General features: G+C 46.4%; 1 long non-coding RNA gene across 1 annotated transcript in view; it reads left to right on the top strand.

Annotated features, from left to right (window-relative positions):
• The window catches only part of LOC126498133 (uncharacterized), a 64,997-nt gene extending 59,805 nt beyond the window's left edge, over positions 1-5,192 (top strand). The window contains exon 8 of the long non-coding RNA XR_007590782.1: positions 4,834-5,192. This is a non-coding gene — a long non-coding RNA (uncharacterized lncRNA). The remainder of the gene's footprint in view (positions 1-4,833) is intronic.
• Positions 5,193-16,032: the final 10,840 nt, after the last annotated feature.

The following is a 16,032-nucleotide window of genomic DNA, read 5'->3' as shown; positions in this document are numbered from 1 at the left end:
GCAGAGCACAGGATGTGAAGAAGCATATGTCCCTTATAGATGTTGGTCACAGAAATAAACCTCTGGGCTGAATGGAGGTCCATAGTGGATGAGAGGACCTAGTCAGTGGCCGCCAGCCAGCCTTTCCCCTGGATGTCCCTGTCAGTCCCCAAAGGGTTTGAGAATGGTATGGCACAGTACATGGGTGTCCACTCATCGAGGTCCATCTGCTAGGTTCCCTGCCTGGCACACACTGCTGGGTGATGTTGGAGTACTGCCATCATGGGGGTACCCCTCTGCTGCCACTGGCACCAAGGCAAACCTGAATATGAACTGGCTCTCCTGACCTAGGGTACCTTCACAGCCTGCTTGACTCCCTGCTGTGTGTCACAGGGCTTTCTTACGGGCAGGGACTTGGCCATAAAGCAGAGAGTGCAAGCTCAGAGAACTGCCATCTTTCACAGGCTCCCCATCCCTGGTCTGAGGACACTGAGGAGCCGGAACAATATCCTCTGAACCCATCCATGTGCTCGTGTCCCTGTAGCCACTGCTCATGGTCCTGGCAATCCAGAGGTTAACGCATCAATGATATTCTTGTTCCCCAGTGAAAGTCCATCAGTGACTGGCAGATTGAACCCAAGGCTCTTGCACGTAGCAGGCAAGCACTTTGCTACCAAGTTATATCCTAGCCCTTTGCCAGTAGCATTTATCTCCCTGTCCCCACTAGTCTAGATCCTCTTGATCAAGACCTCTGCCAATAGGTGCTAAACTAATCCCAGTACCCTGGAGGCTGAGGTGACCATAGGTCCACTTTGAGGTACTCCTGTGAGAGAATCTCCAGGCTGCAAGGGGCTGATTTTTTTTTTTAATTTATTTATTTATTAAAGATTTCTGTCTCTTCCCCTCCACCGCCTCCCATTTCCCTCCCCCTCCCCCAATCAAGTCCCCCTCCCTCGTCAGCCCAAAGAGCAATCAGGGTTTCCTGCCCTGTGGGAAGTCCAAGGACCACCCACCTCCATCCAGGTCTAGTAAGGTGAGCATCCAAACTGCCTAGGCTCCCACAAAACCAATAGGTGCAGTAGGATCAAAAACCCATTGCCATTGTTCTTGAGGTCTCAGTAGTCCTCATTGTCCGCTATGTTCAGCGAGACCGGTTTTAACCCAGGCTTTTTCAGACCCAGGCCAGCTGGCCTTGGTGAGTTCCCGATAGAACATCCCCATTGTCTCAGTGTGTGGGTGCACCCCTCGCGGTCCTGAGTTCCTTGCTCGTGCTCGCTCTCCTTCTGCTCCTGATTTGGACCTTGAGATTTCAGTCCGGTGCTCCAATGTGGGTCTCTGTCTCTGTCTCCTTTCATCACCTGATGAAGGTTAATATTCAGGAGGATGCCTATATGTTTTTCTTTGGGTTCTCCTTCTTATTTAGCTTCTCTAGGATCACTAATTATAGGCTCAATGTCCTTTATTTATGGCTAGAAACCAAATATGAGTGAGTACATCCCATGTTCCTCTTTTTGGGTCTGGCTTACCTCACTCAGGATAGTGTTTTCTATTTCCGTCCATTTGTATGCAAAATTCAAGAGGTCCTTGTTTTTTACTGCTGAGTAGTACTCTAATATGTATATATTCCATACTTTCTTCATCCATTCTTCCATTGAAGGGCATCTAGGTTGTTTCCAAGTTCTGGCTATTACAAACAATGCTGCTATGAACATAGTTGAGCATATACTTCTGTTGTATGATAAGGCCTCTCTTGGGTATATTCCCAAGAGTGGTATTGCTGGATCCAGGGGTAGGTTGATCCCGAATTTCCTGAGAAACTGCCATACTGCTTTCCAAAGTGGTTGCACAAGTTTGCATTCCCACCAGCAATGGATGAGTGTAAAGGGGCTGATTGTTTACGGGCTGGTGTAGCTGCCCTGACCAGGGGAGACAGGCTGTGGTTCCACAACAGAAAGTCTAGAACATAGATGATGACCTGCAACTCTGGTCCCAGTGATTAACATCAGTGGAAAGATTCTACTGCCCAATCCAGGCTGGACCGCCGAGGGCCCAGACCCTTCGGGAATGAAGGCTTAGGTCACCCACCAGGTAAAGGGCCACAATCAGCCAAGGCACAGGCTGAAGGAAAGAGACATGCAGGAAAATGGTTATAAATACCAGCCAGACCATGTGACCGGTTGCAGCTCTGAGCCTGTGAGGGCTATGGAATCCTTCCCTATGCTGTGAGCAAGTAGGACGGAATGATGACTCTTCCTTCCCCTCCTCTAGACTGCTGCACCTAGTATTTATGATTTCCTAGATGCTACCTTTCTCTTGCAGGATTTACTGCTCCAGCTGCAGCTCAGCCAGAAGGGGGATGGGTACCATCCCTGCCCTCTCTGTGGGGGTGGGGATGCACACCTGGCTGTGCAGTCCCAGCTGTCCGTTAGGTGAAAGTGGAACTTTGCTTTGTTTTATCCAGAAGTTTCACCAAAGGGTTCCGTTTATGTAAGAAACCCAGAAGAGCCAGGTTCTTAGAGAAGGAAGTGGCTTCCTGGAGCTAGGGGGGAATAAAGGGAGGAGTGGGTGCTAATGGGAAGATTGGGGCCTGTGTGCTGGGAATATTCTAACATCACATAATGGTGGTTGTCTAGTGGAGTTACTGAAAAGGACGGAACTTTGCTAAGAGCAAATCAGATCCCATGTCATTTACATGCAATGAAGTATTTTCTTTTCATAGAGAAGTATCTGTGGATGCCGGGAGAGATGGGGTCTGCATGGTACCACCTTCTCTGAGCTGAAAGTGGCAGCCCTGAGTGCGGAGGTGAAGGGGCGACCATCCTCTTTAGGTCTCACATTTGTCTTGGCCTGCCCACCTAGAACCCATCCCTGAAGTCTTGGGTACTGGCCTCCTCCTGTGCTATTCATGGGTCAGAGCTGGGCAGTTGTCTGCCATAGGTTAATCCAGATTTCCTGGGAGCCCAACATCATAGGGGACCTCCTGTTTCCCAATTCTCATCCCCTGGGACCCCAACTGGTCACTGTGTACTGTGCCCAGTCAGGACATATTCCATGAGCTCCTGGCCCCCAAGTCTAGCAAGGCTCTCTGTCTTGGCCCTAATTCCTCCCCATGAAGTGCCTGGGTGGCATCTGTCCCCAGCTCTGGTTACTAGAATATGACCATTCTCCATCTTCTTCTTGTTCGATTCTTTCAGAAACAAGGAAATTCCTCAAGCTGCCTTTTCTCTTCCTGCTTCTTCGATGGCATAGCCAGCTCCATGGGCCGTAGTCTCATGCTCTCCGTACACTCTTCCTGTCCTCATCCTCTCCCATCTCATCTGCAGACTACAGCAGAAGCCTGAGGTCAGCAGAGACCCCCATCCAGTCCTAGCAGCCTCTACAGACATGCCTGTGTACAACCTGCACACACTGTGGTAAAGTGCACAACACTGCACCGTCTAAATGACAGCTCGGCGGTGTTCACCTCCTGCTTGCATCTTTCCCCATGAAGCACGGACTCTCTGTCCCTCCTCAGCACCCATCATCCCACCCTGTTTTCTGTTTCTGTGGATCTGGGGTCTCCAGGGACCTCAGGAGAGGGATCCTATATCACGTCCCTGTGGTAGACTTCTTTCCCTGAGCAGTGTCTGGAACATTCTGTGCTCCACACCTTCCCCTTTGCCTGTGCAGGCTATCATTTCTGCTCACCTTCCCCCAGAAGTCTTCTTCCACACTTACTGGTCTGTCCCTCCCTCACCTAATCTTTCTACATAACAGTATGACCATTTTAAGCTGGCATTAGGAGCCAGCATGGTGATCTTGCCCAGACTGTGTTTCTATCCCCCAATTAGTACTGTAGATCCTGTCTCTCAGGGATCTGAGGAAAAGCCTGCAACCAACCAGATACTAAAGACTGTGTTGTTGTGGGTCTGTGTTCATTCATATATCCATGCCTGCATGTTCGTGTGCACACATATGTAAGTGTTTCTGCGCTCCATACATATGCATATGCATGTATGTGTGCAGGCATTTATAGATGTGTGCATGCCTTCATACATGTATGCATTCCTGCCTGGTTTCATGTGTATGTGCCCAGGCGCATGTATATTTATACCTGTGTGCAAACCTGTCTGCATGTTTGTAGGGTATTATGTGTAGGTGTGTATGTGTATGCACCTTTTTACATGTGGTGTGTGCATATATGTGGGTAGGTAGGCACATGTGTGTGCACTGTACTGTCCTTGTTTTGCATTGCACCGTGGCTGGTGTGCACGTGGATGTACGTGCATGTACATGCTGATGAACGGCCAGAGGCAATGACAGGGGCCAGGAGTTGGAGGAAGCGTCACTACTCCCCACCCCCTAAGCCCTGCCAGTGGCCTTGTAGTCATTGCTGACCGCTTCACCAAAGGAATGCATAGCAGCAGCCATGATGGCTGGGGGAAAGCAGGGAAAACTAGGAACTCCTGCCTGTCAGCAGCAGCGGGTCCTGATAGACTAAGAGCCATAGCCCACAGGTCAGCCCCCAGCCTTGCTTCCTTCACCTGGCTGCTCTCATCTTAGAGTCACCCCTTGGACAGATGAGGCCTCTGAAGGTTTCATTGTTTCAGTCTATGAAATAAAACCGACGGTAGACAAAATGACTGAGAGACTCGTGACACATTTGCTACGATGCCTAAGCATGAGAGTCACATGCGTCCAACAGAGACACGAAGGATGCAGACTGTTCATCTTGGTCTGCTTCCTGAAGCTATAACAAGATTCCAAGGGCGGGCATTTTATAATAGAAAAGGGTTCACTTAGATCACTGTTCCACTTGTGAAAACATAGGGTTTCCTGCAGCTGACTTTCCGTTTCCCCTCTTTCTCCTTTAAGGATGAAATCAGCTCCAGTGGGTTTAAATGTCACGGAATGCCAAGGGGTCTCCAGTTTTCCACTGGAATTTCAGTGGCTGCCTCCTATTTGCTCAGTCAACTCCTGGATGACCAGTGTGTCCTGGCTGTGTCTCATCAGGTATGCAGGAGAGCACCCACAGTGAAATAGTATGCTGGGGGACTCAGGACAAGCTGCCTCCCTTCACAACCACATACGCAAGCCGAGGTTGAGCCTGGCATTAATGCTTCTGAGGTGGGTGCCTCCAGGGACAAAGCCACCTCTGCAAGGCCTCAGCCCTGCCATTCTGGGGACTGAACTTCCAGAACAGTCTTGTGGGGACACACTCAGATCACCTTCAAGCCCGAACACATTGGAAGCAAGTCCAAGCTAAGGAATCTGGGGATGGGGCACATTCTATTAAAGGGTGTGTCAAATACAGATGAGTCCCTGGGTAGCAGTCACCCATGTTCACCTCAGTCTAGGACAAGTGTCAAGCCCTGTCTTGGCCCATTTTTCCTCACTATATCAAAACTTCTGAAGCTGGGTAAAGAGTGAAGAAAAGAGGTTTGTATAGGTTCAAAGCATGATAGCTGTCTCAGTTTGACTTTGGGGATGACCTCGTGATGATGGCATCTCCATGGCTGTAGGTGTAAGAGAGTGGGGAGGGGGTCAGAGTTGCTTTGTCTGTGTGTAAGCAAGAACGTACACGTTGGTGTGTGTTGGGTGCCTGTTTGTGCGAGTGCCTGTAGAGGTCAGAGGTCAGTCTCTGCTGTCATTCCTCAGGAGACAGTCACCTTGTGTTTTGAGACAGGGTGCCTTACTGCAACCCAGAAGTTGAAGATAAGACCAGATCGTCTGTCCAGCGAGCCCCAGGGCTCCACCTGTCTCCCCAGCTCTGGGATTACAAGCATGGAACACTGTGCCTGGTTTCCTATGTGGCCATCAGATACAGAACTCAGGCCTGCGTGCTTGTGGGACAAGCACTTTACCTGATATGGCTTATCTTGGATTTTTGTTGTTGTTATTTTTGCTTTGTTTGTTTGTTTTGTGTCCTCTTTGGTAACCAACTGGGCCCTTGCATACTATTTAATCTATTTAATCTCTCCCTAGAATGTTGTTTCCAGAGACCTGGTCTCTCACTCACTACTGCTGACTCTTTTTTTTTTTTCCCCTTAGTTTTTCAAGACAGGGTTTCTCTGTAGCTTTTGGAGCTTGTCCTGGAACTAGCTCTTGTAGACCAGGCTGGCCTCGAACTCAGAGATTCACCTGCCTCTGCCTCCTGAGTGCTGGAATTAAAGGCGTGCGCCACCTCTGCCAGGCTATTACTACCGACTCTTAAAGGACCCCGGGCCTCTGACAGAGCCACACTGAAGACCAAGCCTCTAACATAGGAAGCTTTGGGGGTGATTCAAGCCATACCCAAGCCACAGAACCCCAATCCATTCCTCCTATGAAAAAGTCTTATTGAGGATCAATGAGTTAGCAGAGCTGCTGAAGGTCAAGGTTCATCTGACATCACGGTTTGCGAGCCTTCTGAGGCCTCTCCCTCCACTTTAACTGTTATGGTGACCCAATTTCCGGACCACGTATCTATGTGGGGACCAGTATTCTGCCAGTGTCTCAAAGTCCTCCCGAGGACCTGCAGAACACGCTGTCTCTGTCTTTGTCTTTCCCTTGCCTCTCGCACTCTTTCCCCTCTTCTGCCCCTGCTCTTTTTTCCTCCTTCCCCCATCTCTGTCTCTCTCCTTTCTCCCTCATCTGTTTGTCTCCATCCCTCTTCTCTCTCTTTCTTTCTTTTCTGCTCTCTCCTTTTCCCATTCCCCTCCTCCCTTGTCTGTTTTCCTTTCCTTTTCTTCCCCCTCCTCCTCCCTGTTCTCCCTCCCTCCTCTCCTCCCTTTTCCTCCCCTCTTCCACTTCTTCCTCCTCCCTTCCCCCCAGGTATCTCCCACCTCAGGAGCCCTCAGCTCAGTGAACGGCTCAGGTCCCTGGTTGCTTCAGGCTTCACTGGCTTCCTGCTGCTGATGCCGCCGGGAGGCTCTTGCTTCACCTGGGTGAGATCACGTCCTGTTTTCAAGTATTGGAAGTGGACAGGCACGTGTGGCCTGCTCCTGTCATCACTGTCCAAAAAGAAGCACAGGCAGGACCGACTGAGCGTTGGCTAAAAGTTGTACCCAGGAGTTTTTCTCCAGTGTCGTGCCATCTTTTTTCCCTTGTAAACCCACCCACTGTACGAGGAAAGCTGAAGCCACCTAACTGTCCCATTAAAACCTCCTTGTTACCCAGTTGGGCCGACTTCATTATTATGGTGTTGCTAAGAGATGGCCTTCTAATCCCATCCTTCTCTGTACATTTATTAGTTGACATTCTGTTTCAAAACAAACAAAAACAAAACCCACCCCAGCTTTTTCTTGCCCACAGCAAAGTGAATAATAAATGACCTTTAAAATGGACCCGCTGCCAACTGTTGAAATATGTCACTGTCATTTACCCTGGTGTCCCTAGTGTGGCAAGTGGGTGCTGTCCCTTGAACCTGGCTCCTGTGTCATATTGACAAGTGCCCAGCGCCTCCAAGTGCTGACATGAGATGGTCATCTCGGGGCTTTATGTCTGGTGGTGGAATGGCCCTCACTCTAAAAAAAAACTCTTCCTTTTTATCAGAAGATGGTAATTTTAGAGGATCTGTGAGAAGGGTCAGGACGTAAGAGGCTTACCAGTCCTGATGGCCTGAGCTCAATCCCTGGAACCTACAAGTGGAAAAAGAGAATTGAACCCTGAAAGCTGTGCTCTGTCCTCTCTGCACACACGTTTGTGCATGCATGCGCTTGTGCACACACACAGCACACAGACAAATAATTTTTTGGCTTTTATTTTATTTTATTTTATTTTTGAGACAGGGTTTCTCTGTGTAGAAACTCACTCTGTAGACCACCAGGCTGTCCTGGAACTCAGAGAGGTCCACCTGCCTCTGTCTCCCGCGTGCTGAGATTAAAGGCGTGTGCTACCATGCCCGGCTCAAAATGCAATTTTTAATAATGGAGCTGGCTCAGTAGTTAAAGGACTTGTCTGGCATGTACGAAGAATGGGAGTTCAGACATCAAGACCTCATAGAGCTGCTGGATGGGCGCAGTAGGCCGCCAGTAATTTTACCCAAGGAAGGAGAGGTAAGATGGCTAGCAAGACTAGTTCTATCTGTGAGCGCTGGTTTCACAGAGAGACCCTGCCTCAAATAATAAAGTAGAAGATCAATTGAGGATGATACCTAACATTCAATCTCCACATGTATACACACACACAAACACACACATGCACACACACACATGTACACACACTGCTAAATGTTCTATAGCTCTAAAGAGAAATATCTTTGGACATTGTGTGAGTGTGTGTGTTTGAGAGTAAGTGTGTGTGTGTGTGTGTATGTGGAGGCTAGAGGTCCATGGATTTCTCGTTAATGGCTTTCCTCTTCCTTTTTTTTTTTTTTTTTTTTTTTGAAATTGGGTCTCTCACTGGACCTGGAGTTCACTGATCAGGCTGGTTGGTCAGCCAGCCTCAGGGATACTCCTGTTTGGGCCTCCCCAGCACTGGGATTACATATCTGGCTGTTGCATTGGTGCTGGGCATCAAACTCAGGTCCTCGTGTTTGTGCAAGTACTTTGCTGACTGGCCACTTCCCTAGCCCAGGCATGGGATTTTATAGACTATCACTAGTATTTACATGCAGTTGGGATAAAAATAAGTTTAGGCACACTCATCTAAGACATGCTACAGATACCTGCTTCAGAAAAAGCCACTGTACCAACCCTTTGAAAGAAGTACTCAAACAACCAGAGACACAAGTTCAGGAAGGTGATGGAGGCATCTAGAAGGATGGAACTTGGACAAGAAGCCATTCACAGTACAACGAACCTGGAAGTTTCTAGAGATCAAGTGTTGTTTTTTTTTTTTTTTTTGCTTTAACTTATTTATTTTATGTTGATAAATGTTTTGCCTCTCTATATGTATGTGCACCATGTATGTTCTAGTGCCCTTGGTGGCCAGAAGAGGGATTGGATCTCCTGGGGCTGGAATTACAGATGGTGGTGAGCCACCATGCGGATACTGGGAGGCAAACCCTGGTCCTCTGTAAGAGCAGCTGGTGCTCTTAGCTGCTGAGCTGTCTGTCCAACCCCAGTCAAGTCCATTTTTTTAGATGTTAAGTCAACCTTGCATTCCAAGGACAAACATCACTGTATAGGTTGGTTTGGATTGGCTGAATTTTTTTTTAGAATTCTTGCATCCACATCCACGAGACACAAAAGACTGTGGTTCATCTGGTTTGGCATCTGAGCAATGCTGGTTCATAAAGAGAGTTGGGAAGGTTGCATCCTTTTCAAGGTTTTCTGGATAAGTTTGTATAGGTTGGTTTTATTTCTTTGTTAACCATTTAAAGAATTCGCTGATGTGGGCTACACAGACTCAGAGTTTTCTTTGTTGGAAGGTTTTACCCTTACTTTCTCCTGCTGTGATAAAAACCATGAGCAAAAGCAACTTGGGGAGGAAAGTGTTCATTTCATCTTACAATTTACAATCTATCATGGAGAGAAGTCAGGGCAGAACTCAAGGAAGCGGGAACTGGGGCAAAGGCCACAGAGGAAAGCTGCTCCCTGGCTTGCTCCCTGTGGTTCAACATGCTTTCTTATACAACACAGAACCACATGTTCAGGGGTAGTGGTACCCCACACAGTGGGCTGGGCTCTCCCACATCAATCACTAATTAAGAAATGCCCTACAGCAAGTGGTGGTGTACACCTTTATTCCCAGCACCAGGGGAAGCAGAGGCAGGTAGGTCTCTGTGAGTTCAAGGCTAGCCTGGTCTGCTTCCAGGACAGCTAGAGCTATATAGTGAGACCCTATCTCAAAAACCAAAACAAAACAAACAAGCAAAAAAAAAAAAAAAAAAAAGGAGGGAGAAGAGAGAGGAAAAGAAGAAAGGAAGAAAGTGTCCTACAGACTTGTCAACAGGCCAGTTTGATGGAGGCATTTTCTCAGCTGAGGTTCTCTCTTCCCATGAGACTCTAGCTTGTGTCAGGCTGACAATAAAAAATAAATAAATAAAATAAAAAACCCTAATAAGCACAGCCACAAATTTAATCTATTGAGTAGATATGGGGCTATTATGCTTAACAATTTCTTCCTGTGTAAAGCTTGCTAGTGTGTGTCTTTCAAGAAATCTACCTACCCCAGCTAAGCTGAGGCACTAATGGCCTGAAGTTGCTCTCTGTTGTCTAGATGTGTGTCTACTGCTATCTGCAAGACCTGATTTTCTCTCATTCATTCCTGCTTTGGTAGCTAGTGGATTTTCTTTTCTTTTTTTTCCCCCCTTAATCAATCTGACTTTTGTCAATTTTATTTACCTTCTCAAAGACTGTGTTTGGTTTCTCATTTCTCTCTGTGTGTTTTTTGGCTTGTTAATGGCCCCGTGTCTCTAATTTGTCCACTTCTATTGGATTATTGAATTTAATTTGCTTTTTTTTCTTCTTACGTTCCTTAAGGAAATTGTGGCATCTGACTAGAAATTTTTATTTTTATAAATGTGTGTATATGTATGTGTGTAGGTGTAAGAATGCTATCTATAGTCTGTGTGTGTTGGTCATAGGTCAACCTTGGGTATTGATCCTTGTGGTGATATTTTGTTTGTGTTTAACAAATAAAGCTTGCCTGAAGATCAACGTGCAAAGCTAAGCCTGGTGGTGGTGGCACACCCCTTTAATCCCAAGACTCGGGAGACAGAGATCTCTGAGTTCAAGGCCACTTTGGGCTACGCTAAATTGATCCATTCTCAAAGAGAAACAGAGTCAGGTGTTGGTTGGCCACATCTTCAATCCCAGCACCAGGGAGGTGAAGATGGGAAGTAATTGGCTGGGCAGAGAGAGGAATATAAGGCGGAAGGACTCAGGAGCTCAGATGCAGTCTGAGGCAGTAGTCTGAAGCAATTAAGTCTGAGGAGGCAGTCTGAGAACAGGATTGTTCCTTTGGTCTGAGCATTGGTACAGGTAAGAACTCTAGTGTCTGGCTGCTAGGCCAAGCAGTGGTTTCAATTAATACAGTTTCTGTGTGCTTACTTCAAGTCTGGGCAGCTGGGTATGAAAGAACGCCTTCCCCAACAATTGTTCCCCTCTGAAACCTCTTGAACCGGGCTTCCATAGTCTACATTGCTCTCAGCTTTCCAAGCTCCTACTGGAATAACCCATTAGTCTCAGTTTACAGTGTTGAGTCACTTTCCTAGTCCAAAGTCGCAAAGTCTTCCACATTCCTCAAAAAACAAAAACAAAAAATCCCTAGCGTGGTCAGGCCTGTCACAGCAATATGTCACTCTCTGGTACCAATTTCTGACTTAGTTACTTTTCTATTGCCATGGGGGAAAAAAAAAACCAATGACCAGGGAAATTTATAAAAGAAAGCATTTAATTCAGGGACTCACAGTTCCAGAGGGTTAGAGTTTGTGACCATCATGGCAAGGAGCATAGCAGCAGGCAAATACACGGGAGAGGATACGTCTGCACAAAAGCACGAGGGAGAGAGAGAGTTGGGGGGTGGGAAGAAACACCTCTTCTAGCAAGGGCACACGTCTTAATCCTTCCCAAACAATTCCACCAACTGTGAACCAAATATTCAAATATATGAGCCTATGTGTCCATTCTCGTTCAAACTTCTATGTGGACTGCCTGCCTGTAATTTCAGCCACAGCGCAGATACAGAATCCCCAGAGCAGAGCAGTTAGCTAGATTTGCCATATCAGCAAGGTCTGGGTTTGATTGAGAGACCCTGTCTCAGTGGATAAGGTGAGAGTAAGGTTGAGGATAATTCCTGTTTAACCTCGGGCACATGCTTGTGCACACATGTGCATGTGTACTCGTGCACACATGCATCCACATATGCAAAAACATGCGAGCACACACACATACACACATGAAAATGGGAAAGAAAAAAAGAACTTGAAGGTAGTGTGTCACGTGACTCCCTCCTGGCCTCATTGTTAGTATAACGTAATTTACTCTGAGATGTGCTATTAACCTAACACTGTAGCTATTTTTATTCAGTTCCTTGTTTATTAAAAAAATAGTGCTTATTTTATTTTATGTGTATGAGTATTTTGCCTATATGTTTGCATGCTTACTACATGTGTAAAGTACCCATAGAGGCCTGAAGAGGGCATCAGACCACTTGAAACTGGAGTTACACATGCATGCTAGCTGTTTGTGGGTTCTGGGGATCGAACCTGAGTCCTCTATAAGAGCAGCCAGAGCTCTAAACTGCAGAGCCATCATTTTTCCAGCCCCTGCCTAGTTTCTTATGCCTAAAAACATTCAGATGGAGGCTGGAGAGATGGCTCAGTGGTTAAGAGCATTGCCTGCTCCTCCAAAGGTCCTAAGTTCAATTCCCAGCAACCACATGGTGGTGCTCAGCCATCTGTAATGAGGTCTGGTGCCCTCTTTTTGGCATGAAGGCATACACTCAGAAAGAATACTGAGAATACTGTATACAAAATAAATAAATGAATAAATAAATATCTTTAAAAAACATTCAGATGAACACAACATTTGATACCGTGATAAAATACCATGATTAATAGCAGCTTAAGGAAGGATTTATTCTTAGTTTACAGGGTTAGATGTTCATAATGGTGGGAAAGTCATGGCAGCAGGAGGAAGAAAGCTAAGAGATTACATCTCAAAAACACAGAGAGAGAGAGAGGGGGGGGGGAGGGGAGGAAGCAGAGCTTGGACTGGAAGTGGGGTAAACCCTCAAAGCCTACCCTAATGATATACTTCCCCTAGAAAAGCTGCACCTCCTACACCTCCCCAGACAGCGCCACCAACTGGAGACCATGTGTTCAAATACCTGAGCCTATAAAGGACATAGTTAAAAATAAAACACAGATGAAATTTGCCATCTCTAATAACTGTTTCTCTCATTACTGTGACAAACGACCCCACAGAAGCAGCTTCAGAGGAGAAGGGTTTCCTAGCTCGCCGCAGTTCCGGGGATGCAGTCTGTCTGTCACGGTGTGGAAGGAGCTTTCAGCTATTTCAGTGCGGTGTGATGGGGCTTGTCACATCAGACAGAAAGAAGGGGCTAGTCATAAATCTGAAAATCTGCCCCCCAGAAACCCACTTCCTTCAACTAGTCCCTGTATCTCAAAGGTTCTACAACTTCCATAAACAGTAGCACCAACTGGGGACCAAGTGTTCCCACCCATGAGTCCATGAGGGACATTTCACCTTTAAACAGTAATACTTCCCCTGCAGGCCTCTAAGGCTCATTCATGGCCAGCTCACAATGGAAAATGAATCAAGTTTTTAAAGTCTCTCTAGTTTTACTGTTCGAAGTCTAGCATCTCCTCTGACACTCCAGCCAATCTCTTAACTGTGAAGTCGTGTAAAATAAAATTTAAAAAAGCTACAGACCGTTAGAAATAATATCTCAGTTTCAGTTACAAATGAACAGAAAACACTGGACTCTTACGGTTGCCTGCTATTCTAGCTACCTCTGCCCCCAAAACTAGAGGTTTAGAGTAGAAAAGTACTAACAACTGGCCATGCTTACAAGGTTACACATCTGATAAACTTTAAAGCAAACACGATGTAAAACATAGAGGCTGTGCATGGCTTTTGTTGAGAAAAAGACAAATTAAGTGTCAGAAGGAAAGATAAGTCCGAGATGACACATAAGACTGTACTTTCTGATCATTCAAGAAGGGACGAAGGGTCATGTGTTGGGGTTTACAAAGATGATTCTCTGCTGCGCTCAGTGAGCTCGGCATCCCGTGCTGACACCCAGCCTCGTCATGTTGCAAAATAAACTGCCCAGACTTCACTTCTCTGTCTCCAGTGCTCTTATTATGAAACGAGGGTGCTCTTATTATTAAGTAAGGATCAGGCTTGGCGGTGGTGGTACACACCTTTAATCCCAGCACTTGGGAGGCAGAGGCAGGTGGATCTCTGTGAGTTCGAGGCCAGCCTGGTCTACAAGAGCTAGTTCCAGGACAGGCACCAAAGCAACAGAGAAACCTTGTCTCAAAAAAAAACCAATAAATAAATAAATAAATAAAGTAAGGATCACTATTTCTGACACGTGTTTCCAATACACAATGGCACAGAGTAAACATATGAATTCCAAAGGGAAGGGTAGGGATAAAACAAGGGAAGACTGAAGCAGAGCAAGACAAAAGTCCAGAGTGAAAACCGCCAACTCAAGTAGCTCCATGTCTGGTGTCTAGGACTAATGATGGAGCCATGTGGGGTCCAAAAGCCTTGGATGGTCCTGTTTTTCCAGCTCCTCTCACTTTGCCTGACTCCATTTGGTACCTGCAGCTTTCCTTAGTAAATGCCCCGGGGTTCTGGAATCTCTAGCATCCTGAAGTCTCTAATGCAATATAGACTTCATCTTTACAGCTTCTCAAATGGCCTCTAAGGTCCTCCTTGCCAAGAATCCAACCCTACCAAACGTACTTGGTGGCTTTCTTGAACCTTGGGGCAAATCTCCATGAACCCCATATTTTTTCCATTTTGCATGTCTGCAAACTCAGCACCATGAGATCACAACTGCCTGCTTCTGCTGCCAGTTCTACGTGTAGCTTGATATTCTTTGACCTCTGTGTGTCAGCATGATTTCAGGGCAGTATGGGAAAACACTTCCTAGAAAGTTAAATAGGGAACACTTGTGGCCACTTTTCTATCTAAGCATTCTCTTTCTAGTGAATTTACATTTTCTATGTTACAGCTATTGATGGGTGTGTTCTGGCCTTCAATGTACCTTTCCTATTGTCCAAGCTCAGAGTGCTTGGCTTCTCTTTCACTGCACTGAGTTCTTCATAATCAGTGCTACTTTGTCCATAGCTGCCTTGTCTGCAGCCTTAAATTCATCCATGCTTCTTTCTTGGGAAGCTACACATTTTCATATCTTCCTTCCCTACTTTCTGCTTTCTCTCACTGTAAATCTTAGTCAACACAGCAAGCAATAACCACTATGCTATTTTAGAATTTCTTCTGCCAGACAACTTAGTCTATTATTTTTAATTCAGCCACAATCAAGTATTCAGTGCACAGACAAAATATATCTTTGTCAAAATGTAACATTGATGTCATTAGCTCAATTCCTGAGTAAGTCCTTGTTCTCTGAAACCACATGCACACACTCTTCAGTGTCTAGATTACTATGGACACTCAGGTCTTCAGGACTCCCACGAGAGTTGCCCAGTAAATTCTTAAAGAATTATAGGACTTTGGTATCTCGGAACTCCAAACTCATTCACATTCCTCTCAAAACCAATCCCAAAGGCCTGTGATTGGGTTTATCACAGAAACTGCCCCACTCCTGATACCAATATCCCGCATTGGTTACTTTTTGTGGCTGTTACAGAACACCTAATAGAAGCATCTTAAAGGAGGATTGTGTTTTGGAGGGATTGTAGTTCAGGATTGGGGATACAATCCATTAGCAAGAAAGGAACAGCAGTGGGATGGGTATGTGGAGGCCACTTACATCTCCTTGGTAGCCAGGAAGTAGAGACAGGACAGGATGTGAACAGAGCTAGTCTCTACAACGCAAGGCTTGCCCTCCTAGACTGACTCCACCTCTCAAAGGGTACACAACATCCCCTAAAAGCACTCTTTGGGGACTGAGTGTTCATTACCTTTCACATTTAAACCATAGCATCACCTTCTCCATTTTAGGATGCAGAGTTCAGGAACAAAAACAATATACATTGCTGTGCAGTTAGCAGAACCATCCAACTGCAGGGTGTCTTCACCTTCCAGAGTTTTGTTCCATTAAACCTGAACTACAAATCTTCCTCCCGCCCCCCCCCGCCCCACCCACTGTGATGGTCACGCCTATCAACTTGACAGAGTGTCAAGTCATCTAGGAGACACTCCTCCATGTGTCTGTGGTTCCGTGAGGTTGTTTCTAGAGATGTTTAGCTGAGGAAGGAAGATCCACCCTGAACGGGGTGACATCACCCTGTGTTTGGAGCTCCACACAGAATATAAAGGAGGGAGTGAGCTGAGCATCAGCAGTCTTCTTTCTGCTTCCTGACTTAGGTGCAGTGTAGCCAGCGGCCCCACACTCCTGCTTGGCGTGTCTTCTCCACAGCAATTTACCTTTGATACCCACGAGCCAGATAAACACCTCCTTCCTTAAGTTGCTTTTTATTGGACA

This window comes from Alexandromys fortis, unplaced genomic scaffold (assembly GCF_014885135.2).
Source record: "Alexandromys fortis isolate MF-2015 unplaced genomic scaffold, M_Fortis_MF-2015_v1.1 scaffold_3, whole genome shotgun sequence".
Lineage (NCBI taxonomy): Eukaryota > Metazoa > Chordata > Mammalia > Rodentia > Cricetidae > Alexandromys > Alexandromys fortis.
This window is presented reverse-complemented; position numbering and strand designations above follow the sequence as displayed.